Source organism: Stegastes partitus, unplaced genomic scaffold (genome assembly GCF_000690725.1).
Source record: "Stegastes partitus isolate 25-593 unplaced genomic scaffold, Stegastes_partitus-1.0.2 Scaffold463, whole genome shotgun sequence".
In the NCBI taxonomy this organism is placed as follows: Eukaryota; Metazoa; Chordata; class Actinopteri; family Pomacentridae; genus Stegastes; species Stegastes partitus.
Window position 1 is genome coordinate 125,194 of NW_007578194.1, and position 17,392 is coordinate 142,585.

Consider the following 17,392-nt stretch of genomic DNA (forward strand, 5'->3'; position numbering starts at 1 on the left):
TTCAGCAATCTCTTGAAACATTTGTCCAATACTTATGGCCATTTCAATCATTTCTGTGTTGCGTTTAGCTGCTAAAATTGAGCTTTGCCTTTAAGTTAGCAGACTACTTCATCCGTTACTTTCAACAGCATCATTTGTCCGTTACTTACAGCCCGTCTAACCACTCTTAATTGCAACACATGGGCCTAGTGTTCAAGTGGTAACGCTGACTCTACATATTAATACATATTTTTAAATCAAATCATAATTCCTCTTTTGTTTTGTTTTTTTCAAATGAGCTAAGCCACTCCACAATCTATCACCAGCCTATCGGCCTTCTGTCAAGTGCAGAAGTGGCCTCTGGTTGGAAATTACTGTGTTCAGGCACGACAGAGCGACAGAGTCGGAAGTAAAGTCGCCGCATCTCCTCCCAGCCTCGTGAGACAAGAGAGCCTGACGGGTGATAAAATACACCAGCGATCACTGAGTTGGAAAAGTGTCAACTACAACCTTGGCCGAAACTGACAGGTGTCTAAAAGCACATGCATGACTGGGGCTCAGTAATAACATTTCAATGAAGGATGTGCAGCCTGAGTAAAGGTCAAGCTGAACTCACCGTCTCATAAGCTGTAGAGCGGTTGCATCACAGGTGAGGAATACAGAAAATAAAAAAAAATAGCTGACCCACTTTCAGCTGACAGGAGCAGTGTAACACACATTTTCTGAACTATAAAGATGTAAGCAGTCAGGGAAGACAGGAAGTGGCAGCTGCTATCTGGCATGGACTGGAGTTACCCCGCACTTTACAAGAGTTCATGTATATTTATCAGTCTTCATTTAAATTAGCCCCAAATATGATAACAACATTTAAGTAGAACAGATAGATTTGCAAGAAAGGAGCGGTGTTGAATATAGCTGAGGGAGGCAGTGCGAAGTTCAGATCAGACACATATCAAGACAGATTCTAAATGACTGCAGAGCTCATTTATCCAGACTGACTGGATCAGTGACAACTCCAGCAAGACTTCTTCTTTTTTTTTCCGAACTAATGTGAATCAGCAATTTCTGTGAGATACAGTGACTTGTTTATCCATATGAGTCAGAACACGGGCACGGAGTTGTAAGTCCTTGTCTGAAAACGTCCAAAAATAAATAGTAATAAATAGTAATTTGTGTATTACAGTCAATACACGAGGCTTTCCAGAAGGAGCCGGGAAACATTGCTGGGAAGAGAGACGTCTTGGATGACTTGTTTCATCTGCTGCCACCGTCAGCCAATCCTGGATGAGCAAAGGAAGATGGATGGATGGATGGATGGATGGATGGATGGATGGATGGATGGATGGTATCACAAGTGTGCTGCAAACAGTAAGTATATGTAAAAAGTGTAAATATAATAAGACAATGTGTCCTTGTATTACACATTCTCTGAAATGTTCTATTTCAATACAAAAATGAGGCATTATGTAATAATATATGGTTCCACAACAGAAATCCACAATTTTTATTTAATTTTGTTGACCTGTTAGTATGAAACGTTTTTACAGAAGGGATTTAGGATATTTCTTTTCCTTCATGTAAGGTAAGCAAAAAGAGGCACACTGAGTGGATTTGTGGCAAGCCATGCAAGCACCTCTGGGCCATGGACTTCCCAATAAGAAGTCCCTTTAATTGTGCTTAACTTTAAACCTCAATACAATTTAAATAAATGAGTTATGTAAAGACTCCCGCACTATTCAATTGTCACCAGTAGGGAAATGAGCTGCAGAGACCAAAACCGTTTTTTGCACCAAGCTGTAAACATGTTTACTTCTGTTGTAAACTTAGCTTGCCTTAAATATAAATAATAAACTGCCCCAAGTGGTCATTTGAGGAACTGCAGTTTTTGGCACTTCCACAACAGCTTTATTTTTCAACCCCAGAAGTTGCAATAATTTTATCATTCATCAATCATAAAATACTGTTTAAATACTGAGAAAAATAAATCTTTATTTTATAACCCCTTCCTTAAATCTTCAGACTATATATAGGAGTAAACATGGACAGTTTGGTGCATGTAAGGTGTGTGTTCTCAGCTCATAAGTATAAGTGCAAGCATTTTGAGAAAGTGGTCTTTAAAAGTATGTAATATTAAATTCTGTATATTTTTCCAGGTAAAATTTCAAATTAGATATCGCCATAAAACTTCTACAATTCTGCAATTTCTTTTGGCAGATGCTTTTATCCAAAGCGACAAACATCTGAGAGCTTCTTAAGATCATCATTTTTTTTAATGTTATGTTCAAATATGCAAATGAGGTATTATCTCATTAAATATGGACTAATTTGGATAAATTCCCAAAACTTAAACTGTTGTTTAATAAACCTTAACTGTATTTTGGATGTTTTTCTCCCAGTAGTCTGTGTTAAGCCACGTTATGAAGGCACCATATCCAACAACCCCATAACTGACCATCGCACTAAACAATAAAAAGCAGAATAAAACCTAAAAAATGGAGGAGCCTCCATTTTTTCTCTTAAATGCCTAATTTTACATATGCTAACATAGCCCATGTCTGTCATCAAAGTAGATCTGATCCAGGGTGTGTCAGGTCAGTGATTAGCAACAGAGCCTGTGGTTGGGGGAAATTCTAGTGTAGAAATACTGATTGGTTCTAGGAATGAAAAACAAAATGGGTTGAACGAACACATTTCTGCGTGAGTGTGGCTCCATGAGGGCCGTGGCTCACTTTATCTGAGGGCCCCACGGTGGGTTGATTTGGCTTTGAGACGAATACCACATTTCTACAAACAGCATTTTTTTTTGTTTTTGATGGCGACTCTGTTTCCACACGACCTTAAACAACGTTTCTGCGCTGACTTTTATTGTTTCTCACTAGCCAACATATACACAGATATCGATATATCTTCAACCTGGTAATGAGTCCGTAAGCTCAGGAAATCGGGGGCCGTACATCACCCTGTCAAATTTATGAGATGGGATTCATCATGTGTTGTAACACTTCATTCATTACAACAGTATGCAGCGATTAAACCCTGATATCTTTGTAACTTTGGCTTCAAACCTTTTGTAAAACTAATGATGATCATTCCGACGTGTGGGACACTTTGATGAAATGCAGCTCGTTATCTTTGTCATTAGGTCTCTCTCATCCACAATTCCAGAATGTAATTTTACTAACAATCCATTTTAGAAACAAGAAAATGGGAAGAGATCCTCATTGCTTTGCAATTATAAAGAAAAATAGCAGCTTCATAAAACTTGTGCCAGACATAACTAGGAGGAAACATTGTCAAAAAAAACAAAATCAATCAGCTTTATCATGGGTTGAATGAACTAATTTCACAAAAGCTGTTTGTGACCAGACTAAACCTGGTCTTCACATTCACAATATGTTTATCGTTTTGCATTGATTTAAAACAATGTGGATCGGGTTGGTAATGACATTCGGCAGCTGCAATTAGTCGCATAAAGTCAAAATGTATTCTCTCTCAGCGTTTACCAAGCCATGACAGCAGCAACCGGCTGTTGTTTATCTCTTATGACTCATGTGTCTGGACGAAAAGTCTGTTTTTCTTCTTATACTTTTCCTCTAATTGTAAGTTGTGTTTTTCTTGGTGGGCTGAAGAGACTTGATTGGGATGTTGCTGGCCCACTCTCTCGCCTGCTCAGCTCGCCGTCCTCAGCACAATGACAGGATGTGATGTCACGCAGTGCCAGTCTAGCGGCTGCATTGGGCCTGGGCCGGAGCCCGCTGGCGTTTGGGGTGCAGCGGTGACCAGTTACCCACAAATGAGGAATATATAAAGAGGTCAGTCTCACACAAAACCAGACGGTTTATTGCTGTCCATATTTAGAGCATGTGAACATGCCTGTAAAAAAAAAAAAAAAAATGAGTGCTGTGTTTATTTTTGAAAGTCTTGTGAATTTTCTGATGTGAATTTTGTTGAATGAAAAGCGAGCTCAGTTCGGCGTCTCCGATGCTGAATTTGTTTTTTTCCGCTGGAGGTTCTGAGAATAGCTTGACCCCTTGGTGACAGAGCAGCAGACACATTAGACATGTCAAGCCTCTTTGAAGATAATTCCTGTTGGACCGTCTCCTCTGAGACTCGGGGACAGCCGGCGCGAAAGTTATTTTAAAAAAAAAAAAAGCAAAATCTGAAAAAAGCTTTTCTCGACCTGAAAACAGAACTCATTTTTCAACTGACAAATTCCGTCCTGGTGCATCCACAAATTCTCTAAGGTATGCAACCTGTTGGCTCTCGATGGCCAGCCGTATCCTCGCAGCGCTGTCTGTGGTCAGGGCTCAGACCCTGCACAACCAGCTTCACGAGTGACGCCAGGGAATCAGCGTCAACATTTTGTTTGGCGTGCTTCCAGTGTCATGAACTGGAGGGAGTGCAGGGGAAGGGAATGGAATGAGGAGGAAGAAAAAAAAAAAAGAAGAGAGAGAGAGAATGGGAAAGAGAGCTAATATTTTTAACTCCTGCAGTGCGTCACAGAGATGTATGGGCCCATCTGCTGAGGATAAAGCCGTCCAGAAAAGAGAAGTATCCTCAGCCAGGATCAGCTTCTGATGTCATTCACGCCATACAGCTCGCCTCAGATTATAATTCCATGATGTCCATAAGTGGTAGTAAATATCTCCTTGTCTATTTTTGTAGCCATATTTTTTATTGCGTTCCTCTTCTATGTATATATACAAAAGAGGCCGGGATGCTTTGCATGTGTGTGTTTGACTGAGCCGTTCTCTGCGCCGAGACTGTTGATTCAGCTGGAGTCTTCTGAATGCCTGACAGCCAACTGACATCCTCTGTCACTGGGCGCCGGTGCACAATCATGACTCAATAAGCCCAGGAAATCAGGGGAGAGCAGGAGAGTGAAAAAACACACATCAGGGCCGAGCGGAGTGGAGAGCAGCGGAGCAGAGGTTAGCCGGCCTCGGGGGTTTGTGCTCCGGAGCTGAGCTTCAACTTACATCCATCTTGTTCCAAGACCTCCCCAGAGAGTACAGTATGTGTGAACATGAGAAACCCTTTGGGCTGCGTTTGCTTTAACGAGGGTTAATCTGCTCTCCATAGGAACATACTGCCACACCGAGCCAAAAACACGGGGCAGGATTTGGACAAAATCAAGTCAAGACGTGTTTTTGGCACCTTGTTTTACTATGTAGAATATTTCTCTGCCATAGAAATGTCAACCCTGTGTTCCAGTAATTAAGGTACCACACAAAAAATACTGCATTCTGTCATACATTTTGAAAGAAACAGATTTTCTGGGGGTAAAGTCACAGTATGATGTAGCTGGAAATGTTTAAAGAGACAGAAAGTGAGTGGCAGGATGTTGGACAGGTGGTGGAGGTCTGCCAACCAGGAGGCTTTGGTTCATGTCTTGTGTAGGATTATTAATGTTAAGTTTAGTTTTCCCTCACTGTTTGGTTAGTTTTAGGTACCAAAACTGCTTTGTTAGGATTAGAAAAATGACACAATCTGGGTTAAAGTACAACCATTTTTCTACATGTTTCCTGCATCTTTCTGGTTACCACGGTAATGAGTCCCTCCCCATCTCAGATATGATTGGTTGGTTGGTAAGAAGTAAGAAGTAAGAAGGCAATGCAATAAATGACAAAGACAAATTTGTGTTCTGTTACAAAAAGAGGCAACCTGTGGAGCTAAACTCTGAAGCCAACACAGACGTGCCAAAAACCGTAATGAAGTGCAGCTCCTCTAACTGCTGTTTGAGACTGGCACCAAAACAGGGTCAAACTCCATTGACCTTCATGTGAAAATGCCCAAATTTAGATCAGAAATACATGTTTTTACAGCCTGGTACAAAAAAAAAAAGGTTTTAGTCTCTATTGCTGCTGTTCATGATATTTTATGTCATTTTCTACATAAGGCCTAAAGTCACACATAATAAAGGACACTTGCTGGGTCCACCTCGGCTCTTTGCTCATTTGTGGATTTTTGTGAACAAACCTAATTTTTAACAAACAACAATCAGAAATGTTTCATTTCAGCTAGATGCTAATGCTAGAAGTCATCACAACTAAAACTTTATTCTGTTCCACAGAGACACAACTAGACAGCCAAAGACAGAATGCTAAAATGCTAGCTAGCTGGTTAAACGCTAGCATTAGCTAAAGCTAAATATATTGATTGATCTGCTCCTCACTGTTGTAATTGAATATATGTAATTGAGCATCTAAATTTTGTGATCCCATCTTAAAAAATAGTGAAAAATAAATAATTGTGACGGTTGCTAAATGCGGTCTTTGCAGGGTATAACCCGAGCTAAACTCCTGTGACACCAAACTAGCTCATCGGAGTAGCTGTAGCCGAAATCTCAAGTTTTGAAGACTAGCTTTAAAAAAATGTCTAAATTAACATATTTTATTGATTATTGGCTCGGTGGTTAGCATCGTTGCCTCGCAGCAAGAAGGTCGCCGGTTCGCGTCCCGGTGAGGACACCCGGGATCTTTCTGTGTGGAGTTTGCATGTTCTCCCCGTGCAGCGTGGGTTCTCTCCAGGTTCTCCAGCTTCCTCCCACAAGGTCCAAAAATATGTTGAGGTTAATTGGTGATTCTAAATTGTCCGTAGGTGTGAATGTGAGTGTGCTTGGTTGTCTGGCTCTGTAGCCCTGTGATAGACTGGTGACCTGTCCAGGGTGTCCCCTGCCTTCACCCTAAGTCAGCTGGGATAGACTCCAGCCCCCCATGACCCTAGTGAGGATTAAATGGTGAATAGATAATGGATGGATGATTATAATGTCAAGATTAACAATGAATTGTGAATATAAAGTACTGTAGGAAAACAAACAGACCAATACATCTCGTCATTTTAAACCCTGGAGTTTAAATAATCAAATAAAAGTTCTTTTCTAAATTATGATTACTTCGAAAACAATAGTTTAATAGTTCAATTTGACAAGATAAAGCGCACATTTTATTGGTAGAATTTTTCATTCTGTGTGATTAATCAGATGTTCTATCATATTAAAGGCAAAACAATCAGCATAAAAAGGCTCACAATCAAATCCCTTCAACCTCTCCATGTTCCGCTGTTTCTTTCCCCATCACTGCCTTTGTAGCAGAGCGAAGATGGCAAAGCGGGGCACGGTCAGAGGCGCGACCTCTCCCTCTGTAAAAACTGAAGATGTTGTTTTCCCCGAGACCTCAGTACCCATCTGTTAAAGCAGCTCTTGCTTTCCCTCCTTCATTAATGCCAAATGTTTTCATGTTCACTGAGTACAGAACCAATTTTCTCGTGCGGAGCTTTAGACGGGTTGTGCGAGTCTGTCTGCGAGAAATATGTTTATGTCAGACCTCCGACATTAAGGTCAACATTTCAATAAGGGCAGGGTGCTACGAGTGATAATTCCAACGAGAAACAGTCTTAAAGATCCTGCAGTTGCTCGGAGGCCCGCCGGTACCCCGTCCAAAAAACTTGTGGGGACTGAGATCTTTATAGCCTCGTGACAGTTGTGTAATGAAGGTAATAAATTTCCTGCTTCTTCATGTGTAACATTTATGTTACCAGTAAACTTATCCATAAATTCTGAACTTGTTGAAAGATATATTTAGCAGAAACCTTGTCTATATTTTGCAGAGTGAAGGCAATTAATTGACACGAACTATGAAGCAATAAAAGAACTTGGCTTAAACGCCTGTTGTATCTCAGTCAATAAAACATGTCAGTGGTCCGGTAAGTGAAGAATGAAGCACTGTACCCTCAGACATGGGTCAATAGCAACTGCAAATTAGGATATGGAGACAGATGGCTGGAGACTTCCTGCGAAAGATCCTCAAATGAGACAGTTGACAGTTTTCTGCAGGTGACAACATCCTTAACGCTGTCTGGATTTTCACAGTTTGGTAAATTCCACCCATCTGGTACTTCGACATGAATTATTCAGACATGCACACAAGCCTGTTTTTTTTTTTGCTCACCAAATGCAGAACGCATGCCGGGTGCAGTGATCTGGGCTACCCTGGAGTAGACCCGTTTAGTTTTGATGCTGCCACTCTGGATATTTGTGTTGACTTTATGTACAACCTCACCAACCAGCATATCCAATCTTGGCGTAATATCTCCTCTGCTTTCCAGCTGCAGATTTGGTACACTTGTCTTCTCCATTTTCTCACAGAAGCCCTCAGATTTAATGAGCTCAGCTGTCCAAGGCTATCTGCTGTTTAGGGAACGCTCCATGTATGTTTCTTTTCCTCTCGGTGATGCCAGCCATGCTCCTCCTCCTCCTCCTCCTCCTCCTCCCGGTGCCCACAGGGACACCGCTTCCTCCCAGTCTTTGCTGTGGCACAGAGGCGGTGGAACATTCTGTGGGGAGGCCGAGCCGCACCAGCCAAATAAGTGGTTTTGACCAATTAGAGAGCGTTTTCGGCTCAGGGTTCAGGTTTTGGATGGCAGACTGAGGAGTCCATGAAAGTGTGAAAGCATTGGACACAGGGGTGGAGGGGCGGGGGGGAGGCCACCAGCACATCCCGACCATGTAATGTCTGCGAGAATGTGTCAATAAAAAGTCCGGGGTCGGTTCCCTCTCTCTTGGCAAATCATCCCTTGGTGAGGCAGGGCTTAGCTGGAGGTTTCTGCGGTTAGCAACATATGCTTTCTTGATTTCCCCCTATCCATCCTCTTTGATGCGGGCGGGAGACAGAAAAGAGATGTTTCTCTATGAAGGCCATGTCAAGGATGAGTGGATTTGCAATGAATTAAGGATGGTTATAAAAAGAAGCACTTACTGGGTGCACACTGTCTTGCAGCGGGGATGAAGTCGGGGCCTCGATACACTTGCGCCAAAGTGTCCGACTGTAAGCCTCTCTCAAGAAGAAGACGACTGCGGAACAAGCCAGAGCGTGTCTTTTTAATAGAGAAGGAGGCAGAGAGATAAAGAGAGATCCACCGACAGGCGTGAAATATCTGCCGTGGGAGAGCTTCAGCACTGACTCTGTGATGACCTATCTCACCACAGAGAACAAGCAGCAATTATGCTACAGAAAGGGGCATGATAGGGCAGGATATGGGAGCCCTGCTTGTTACCCCTTGCTATTCTAAGTTTGCAGCCACCGGGGTCAGAGTTCGCATGCAAGCCACCCCTCGGGGGCTGTTTTTAGATTCATCCTATCACACAATGCATCTTTGTTTGAAGGAAATCCAAAATGCATCCCGTCAGCTTATTTAAAACTGTTCCTGTTTTCATTGTTTGTATTCTAAACAGGGTACAACCAGAGAGCCGGTGTGTGAAACCCCCAAAGGGTTTCGTAACCCATCTTCCAAAGAAGAGCGCATTACAGTGTAGAGAATCCCCCTCCTTTTCCTCAATAGGACCCAGTATTGTCACTCAATACCCATATCCATGATTGGATCACACTGGTGGGACTGTGTGTTGCATGCTCCTCTCTCCCTCTGTGTGTGTGTGTGTGTGTGTGTGTGTGTGTGCATGTATGTGTCCTGCCCTTTCCCAGCGCTATGAAATAGACAGAATTGCACACAACCCAAGAATAGCTCAGATGACAAGTAAAGGGCAGCAGGGAAATGTTGTTTTATACTGCTACCAAAAATGTCAATAGAAATAAATCTGTTTTTCTAAAGTCTTTAAAAAGCAGAGAAGCCACAGGAAGGCATATCTTTACACCTAAGGATCAGCGTGATGCGTTTCGAAATATTGTTCCTTGTTTTAAAAGAGAACCGAGATGAGCTCAAAGGTGCGAGTGAATATCGTGCACCCTGCTGGCAGATTGTTTTGTTTTATATAAAGAAAAAAAAAAGTATATTAAGACTGGGAACATGATAAAATGATTAGTTGAAATAGTATTTTTTTTCTTTTGCATCGCCCTTCGCCTCGTTCCTCTCCTGCCAGGAAATGTTCCCGTGGTACCTCATCTCCTCATTTGGTCCCCGCTCACGCAGTCCGGATTATGGAAGGAGACCGGAATACTTATAAGGCCGAGTTCAGTGCTGCACCACAGACAGAGCTGGACGTATCCCCCCCTGTCTCTCCACAAATACTGTTTGTCAAAACAACAAAAATAAAAGCGGCGGTACTCCAGGCCCAAATAGCTTTTATTCGCGTCAGCCTCGGGATCGGCAGACGGGAGCGCCGCGACCTCCATCAACGCTAATGATGACAAATGAGCGAGCTGATGAAATTTCACGATGATCGTATTGAGACGTGGAAACAAGAGCTGGGTTTATGTACAGCACGTTTATGAGACTTGAGGGGAAACAGCGATCGCGAATGAATGCACTCGACTTAGTGTCCGCAGCCTCCCTTGAAAACAATATTGCCGAAAAAAAAAGCCGTCGTCGTGTGCCCCGATTGTAAATGAGGTGAAAATGACTGGAGCTCGAACGGTTGGCACGTCGATGCCATGTGATATGGGTGTTTTGTATTTTTAGGCGAGAGAAAGTGAAGGAAAGCTGTTGACGCAGTAGCAAATCCGCACGCTCATAAAGGGGCCTCCGAAGATTCCTTCCAGTCGTCTCTGTTTAGATCATTATACACGCTCCAAACAGAAGTCCTTGTGCCGGACCGTGGTGGTTGGTGGTCAGCGGGTCCACCCAGCTGCTGTAGGAGCACTAACACGCCAGCTCACACCACATCATCCTCCGTTCTCAAGTTTAAAAGTAGCACTGGTTTCCCAAATCCTCTTGGCACTTTATTACAGTCAGTTTCAGTTTATTGCTGGTAAATTCATCCCAGGACCCTGTTTAACCAGCAAAGAAAGCCAGATTGTTTCGCTGAATAACATGTAATTAGATTTTTAGTCTCCGTTGTTGTTATATTTGTTTCTCTCTGGGTAGAATTAGCATTATCACTTGTTGCCATGGCAGCTGAGATGCTAACCTCTCCTATATACGTCCCGTTTCCTTCATTGTTCTCGCTCGTGTGATGAAGCACTTTTTGTGCAGTCCTTCATAAATATATGTGACTTGATTTGACTTGACTTTTCTTGACCAAAATCCTCTGGGCCTCAAGCTGGTTAAAAGCCATGGGCTCATGTTGGTGTTGCCAGTGTCACAGCAATACATGTCACAGGTGCCCAGTGCCAACTCGCATTTCATCAAAATTTCACAAGCACATGTTAATGCATCAGGGGGAGAGAAGACAGGATTGCGTGTATATGCTGATTAGATGTCTGAACGGCTCATATCTGACTCACAGAGACTAGAGTGACTCATGACCTCCTGGGATTCGGACGTGAACCTGCAACACTTGAACTGTGCATTTAGGTCAATTTTAAGGGCTTTTTTTTTACAGGGCTGATATCAATAACGATTATGAGCAATCAGGGATACTGATTGTTGATATTTAGAATTGATATGAAGGGAAAATAAAAATCTTGGTGTCAAAATTTTAAATAAAACAAAGTCTGACACAAAACTTTATTTAAACAGAACTTGTCAGCATTTTTCCTTCAGTGCTGACAGGCTGATGTGTAACCAATCAGATCAAGCTGTGGGCGGGACATTGCTGTAGACTGCAGATCAGTCACTCCAGACCAGGGGTCTCGAACTCCGGTCCTCGAGGGCTGCAATCCTGCATGTTTTAGATGTTTCCCTCTTCCAACACACCTGATTCAACTGATCAGCTCAGCATCAAGCTCTGCAGAAGCCTGATAAAGATCCTGATCATGTGAATCAGGTGTGTTGGAAGAGGGAAACATCTAAAACATGCAGGATTGCAGCCCTCGAGGACCGGAGTTCGAGACCCCTGCTCCAGACAGAGAGGGAGAGCATCAGAGACGATTAATTTGTTTAATCGGGAATCTGTACAAAATGATACAGAAAAATGTTGAATATCTGCTAAATAGACACGTCAACAATCAGTTTGGTGAACTATGTGAAAAGCAGCTGGTTGGTGGTGAGCACATGGCAAAAAAATGTGTTAATAATAATAATAAAAAGTGTTTTAGCTTCTGAATAGAACGTAAAATAAGAAAAAAAAAATGCACCCATGCATTGAGATTGGAGGATTGAATTTACACACAGCTTACACATGTTTGACTTTGTTTTTCCTGTTTAAACCTGCCATTTTTTTCTTTATCGTAAACACAACGATGACATATTATCACCTGTAAAGTTGATGTGGAACATGCTAGTACGTGTGTGCTAACAGAAAAAGAACTAAATGAGCATTAATGTAGAGCCATGAGCATCTGATGGCACCACCACCACCATGGTGCTGCTGAGCAGGTAGAGTTCTGGGAGGACACCTGAAATTGAGACTCATCCAAAACCTTAAAGCTTCAGGATATAAAACCAAAACAATGATTTAAACTCCAAATCACTGTTTTGGTTCCTCAGTGACGTGAGCACAGGTGTAGAGTTGACTTTTCTGTGTGCATGCTACATGTGAGTATTTTATCAGTGTAAGAATAAAGATACTGATCAGTGCAGCGTTTTAATAATAAATGTAAAATATAAAGACGTTTTTTCCCTTGAGTGGGGAGAAATACGGCATCGACAAAGCTTTCAAACAACATTTAGGAGTTTAAAGGAAAACAAAACCGAACAGTTAAATGAATCAATAAAAACTAATAACTGTATTTGGTGGTTATGGTTTTTATTGGGTATTTTTTTATGAGCTCAGTACTTTTAAATCCTGGCTACGGGCCTGAATACGGGCCTCACAGGTGCACTCCGTGGCCGAGTTCTTCTCGCGTTCACATGCAAACAAAGAGCTTTGGATTCACATATAGTTTTACTGTGAGGACACTTCAAGCTCAGCTGTCTTTCCTCGGGCTACAAAGCGGAGGGGCGCATCACGGCGTCTTCTTACTATTTCACACCCTTCAGATAACACCAAGATTAATGATTGCGCTATGAAACCAGAAACCACCTGTCACATTTGCTAAAAGCCAAAACAACAGTTCTCAACTTCCACTATATCAACAACACAGTGGGAACTCCGCAGAAGCAGAATAAGTGAAAATGCCGCGAGCCTTTATCCCAGAAGTCATGGAGTAATAATGAGAGTCTGTCATCCCGCTGCACCGTGGCCTCTTCAAGTGGAGCAGGTAAATATTTAGTGAGGACTGTGATTGCTGCCGGCCATGGCCTATTCATCTCTGTCACCGAGTCATAATGAAGAGCCGTGAACACTAATGTGAGACAGAGAAAACATGAGAACATGCGCGGCGCTGTTTGCGTTGCATCAGTGAAATTGACTCCATCCCTCCATTGTGCACTAATGAGGCTTTATTTTTGAGTTAGCGCTGCAGTCTGGAGTTGTTTTAACGAAAAACGTTTGTCAGTATTAAGTATTTTACTGTTCAAATAACTGCTGTTTGTCCTGATTAGTGATCCCAGTCCAAACAGGCCGTCGGTGTGAAAACACAGCCCCTGCCAGAGAGAAAACCTTTATGGAACAGGCTCGTGCGCGTGGATCTGTTTTCCATTAAGAGCATACAAGTAGCTCAGTGAACAGCCGTGGCTCGCATCCAAGGAAATGTTTCTGCGGGGTCCATTAAAGATGGATCACTTCAAATGGTGATGTCAGCTACACCGGGTGACTCTCCTATTGGCTTCCCAGGGGTCAGCCGGCGGGAAGATCCTCCTCTTGCGCATACAGGAGGTACGAGGTAAATATACATCTGTGTAAACAAGCGTGACTGACAGTCGGAGGGAGCGTCATGGGAGCAACAATAAGGAGGGAGAGAGGCCTCCATATGTGGATAAACACCGAAGGGAGGGAGGCGTCCTGCCCTGTGTCCTACGGAGAGAAGGGAGTCCGTGTTTGCCTGTCACACAGAAGAATAGGAAACACGGGCTGCTTGCAGGGTCAGTGGGAGCGGCTTCAAATCCTCCTTTGTGCTCTCGGGCCTGCGCCGGAGACAATGTGGATAATGAGGGAGGAATTTGGCGCAGGGTGCAGTGCACACACACAGGGGAAGCACCTCACCCCGGCCCCGGGGAGCCCAACCAGCCAGCTGTCTCAGCTTCTGTCTCCCCGGGGCCAAAAGCTCCGTACAGATGATCCACAATCAACAGGCAGGACTGATGTCACCAGATAGGCTGCTCAGAATCCTCTCTCTTTTTTTCTTTTCCTATTATTTGTATTTTTTTTTTTATCATTTCAAAAGCCTCCTGTGGACAAAGTGTTGCAAATTAGCACATGTCCAGTGTAGTTGTGATCATCAAATTATCAAATAAATCAAAACTCCCCAATGAGGAAAAAAATGCAATTTTTGAGATAGCATGGTTTGCTTCCTACATCAAGAGGCACCAAGTAGCACACTGGACCGGCTTTGAACAGAACAGAATAACATCTAAAATCGTACTTTTATTGCATTTAACCCCCCAATTGGCTTATTTCATTAATGGACAATAATTTTCAACAGTCACTCTCCTCTTCCTTTGTGGTCCATTTTAGAAATATTAGAAATTTTAGCAATAAAGAAGCAAGTCGTTAATCATCTCAGTGAGTCCAACATTGTGTTACCGCGTCAACCTGGTCACTTTCCAACTCATATTCTTTATTTATTGCCACCATTGAAATGAGTGTCAGGTTTACAAGTGTGTCCTTTGCTCGTAAAATGCCCCCCGACGGCTGCAGCAGCTCCTCACTGCGGCTAATCAAAGCCCAGCAATATGGATGTGGATGCCTTAACACCACAACTGTACTGTAAAAAAAAAAAAAACACATGGTGGAGAACAAAGACATGCATGTATGCACATTTTAGGAAACAATGTAAAACTGTATGGGAATAATAACCGAGATCTCCGTCCTTGACCTCCGAAAATGGGAGCATTCTCGTGATTCAGAGGAGATTTAGATCATTTTCAGTTTGTGTACAGGCCAGAGGAAATGGTTACAAACAGTCTGTGTGCAGCTGTCCCCGGCTAACTGAGGAGACTTAAACAAACAGCAACACTTTTCATCACGCAGTGTAAATGTTTGTGTTTCAGAAATCATGGGTCCCCGAGGCCTCCCGGGACTCTCGAAGGTGCAACAGTGGAGAAAATACTTTAATTTCATTGTGATTTCATCTTCTGATTACTGTTTGGATGAGAGGATTTGCTCCTCCTTTCTGATGCTTCCAAGCTACCGATTATGTTGCATTAGGTCTCATTGTGTTACGTGTCGGGGGCCGATACGCAGAAACAGCCGTTGTGCAAATAAACTATCAAAATTCTAGAGTGATCAATTTAATATTATCACTGCCAGATATTGGACAAATATCTTCCTCTGAGCTCTCAGAATTTCACACTTTTCTCAAGTCATGAGACACATCATGAGCAAAACAAACGATCCAGACGACCAGAGGTTCATACGTGACAAATCTAAGAACCGATCCTGCCAGAATGGTGAGGATTTTTGTATCATTACCGTTCTTTAGGAATTGGTTTCACCAGTAATGCTGGTGTAGCGTAGAGTAGGTAACAGTGTTAGAGGAGCATCATAGATGAGCTGGTGTGCTCAAGCTGCAGCATTGCAGGTAGAGGTGGTTGGAGGAAGAGGTGAAGACTTTATACATCTTGATGCTGTAGTTGCATCTACGTCATTTTAAAGGACCCATATGGTGAAAAAAACATTTTATGTGTTTTGCTGTTAATAACTTGGAGGCATAAAATAAAAGCTGTTAACATATGAAGACATTTACTTTCTCCATGTCTGAAGTCTGGCTTTGGCTGTCAGTCACAGACAAAGACAGTGTGTTCTTCCTGAAGGGGGCGGAGCCTGAAACATTTCAGAGCATTTAGCCCGTCACAGCTCTAAAACCAGGTGTTAAACAGTCATGCTGCATCTTTCTTTGCAGTATTTTGAGCTAAAAAACCGACAGACACACTGTTGGAACATGCAAGACTTTGATTTATTTGTTTAATAGGAGCACATTATAGGACCTTTAAGGCATGAATTGATCATTTTTATGCGAAAAAAAAAATCTAAATTATGTTTTGTAACTCACTGTTTTTAAAAATATATATTTTTCCCTTAAAAATAAAACAAAAATTTCAAAAAAATTGAGAAAGGAACATTATTTAAATTATTTTTTAAAAATAACCTAAAATCCAAGGACTAAAATATCATTTAAAAAAAATTACAAAATTACAAAAACAAGCAAAACTGAATTTAGTCTGTCATGTTAGAGGGTAAACAGTTACATGACTTATCTTTCCAAAAGACAAAACAAACAAACATCTAAATATGTTACTTTTTTTGTAACTCGTATTATATAAGTTTTTCCTTAAAAAAAAAACAACAAAAAAACAAAACAAAAAAAAACAGGGAAAGGAAAATTATTTAAACAATCTAGAAACCAATGAATGAAATATAATAAAAAATTTAAAAATAAAATAAATTACAAAAGCAAACAAAGCAGAATTAAGTCTATCGTGCTACACAGGGTAAACTATTACAGAACTTACCTTTGCAGAAGAAAAAAAGGCGTAGGCTGGAGCATTATGACACTGAAAACAGCGCAGGTGTCACATATCACTATGAAATAACAATATGTTGCCAAGATACACGTCTATTATATCATCATAAAAACAACACACACTACTATTCAACCAGCTTATCCTTTTCTATTTAATACTTCATCCATGTAGGGGCCCTGTATCTTCCTAAATATATCTAATCTATTAATAACTTTAAAGACAGATTGTTCACAAGTTATTTTAGTCATTTCCTCCATCCATCCACTACTAAATATGTCACTCAGATACACACAGATACATTTTTAGGGTTTTAATCAATGACCTCTAAATGCTTTGACCTCTCCTACAATGCATGACTTTGTTTACTTTAGTTCCAAGGAATCCTCTGTAAAATCCACCAGAACATCGTGGATCAACGGTAGTACTGTACTGTTTAGTCGCACTGCCGTTGGGCAGGCAGCTTTCTCTGTGAAAGCCACAACTCGGTGGAACGCCCTACCAGATGACATGAGAAAGCTGCAGCTCTATCAGTGGCAGAAACTGGAAAAAAAACAACTTTCTAAACAGTAATTATGTTCCTGAAGTTTTTGCCTGACCCTTTGTTTAATTTGTTTTGCTTTGTATTCAGATATCCTTGTTTTTTATTCAGTCTAACATCCTCAGTGTGCTGACAGAACGTGATGTATTACTGTGTGTCTGCTTTGTGTTGCTCTGTCACTGTGTGGAAGCTTTAACTGTGACCTGAAGGGGCTGCTGATGAAAATGAGCCTCAGGCTAAAAATGGTAACACTGATTTTTAATATTGAGTCCTCACAAATAACAAAAAAAATGTGTTTAAAAAAAAATGAAGGAGACATGATTTAGTGATATCAGAGGTCAGCGTGTGTGTGTCTGTGGCCTCGTGTGGCTCAGTGGGATGTGAGGAGTTTATCAGCCCACACTGTCAGGAGTGGACGGGGAGGGACTTTCTGGACACAACATGCGCAACAAGTCCAAGAGCGCACAAAGTGGATCA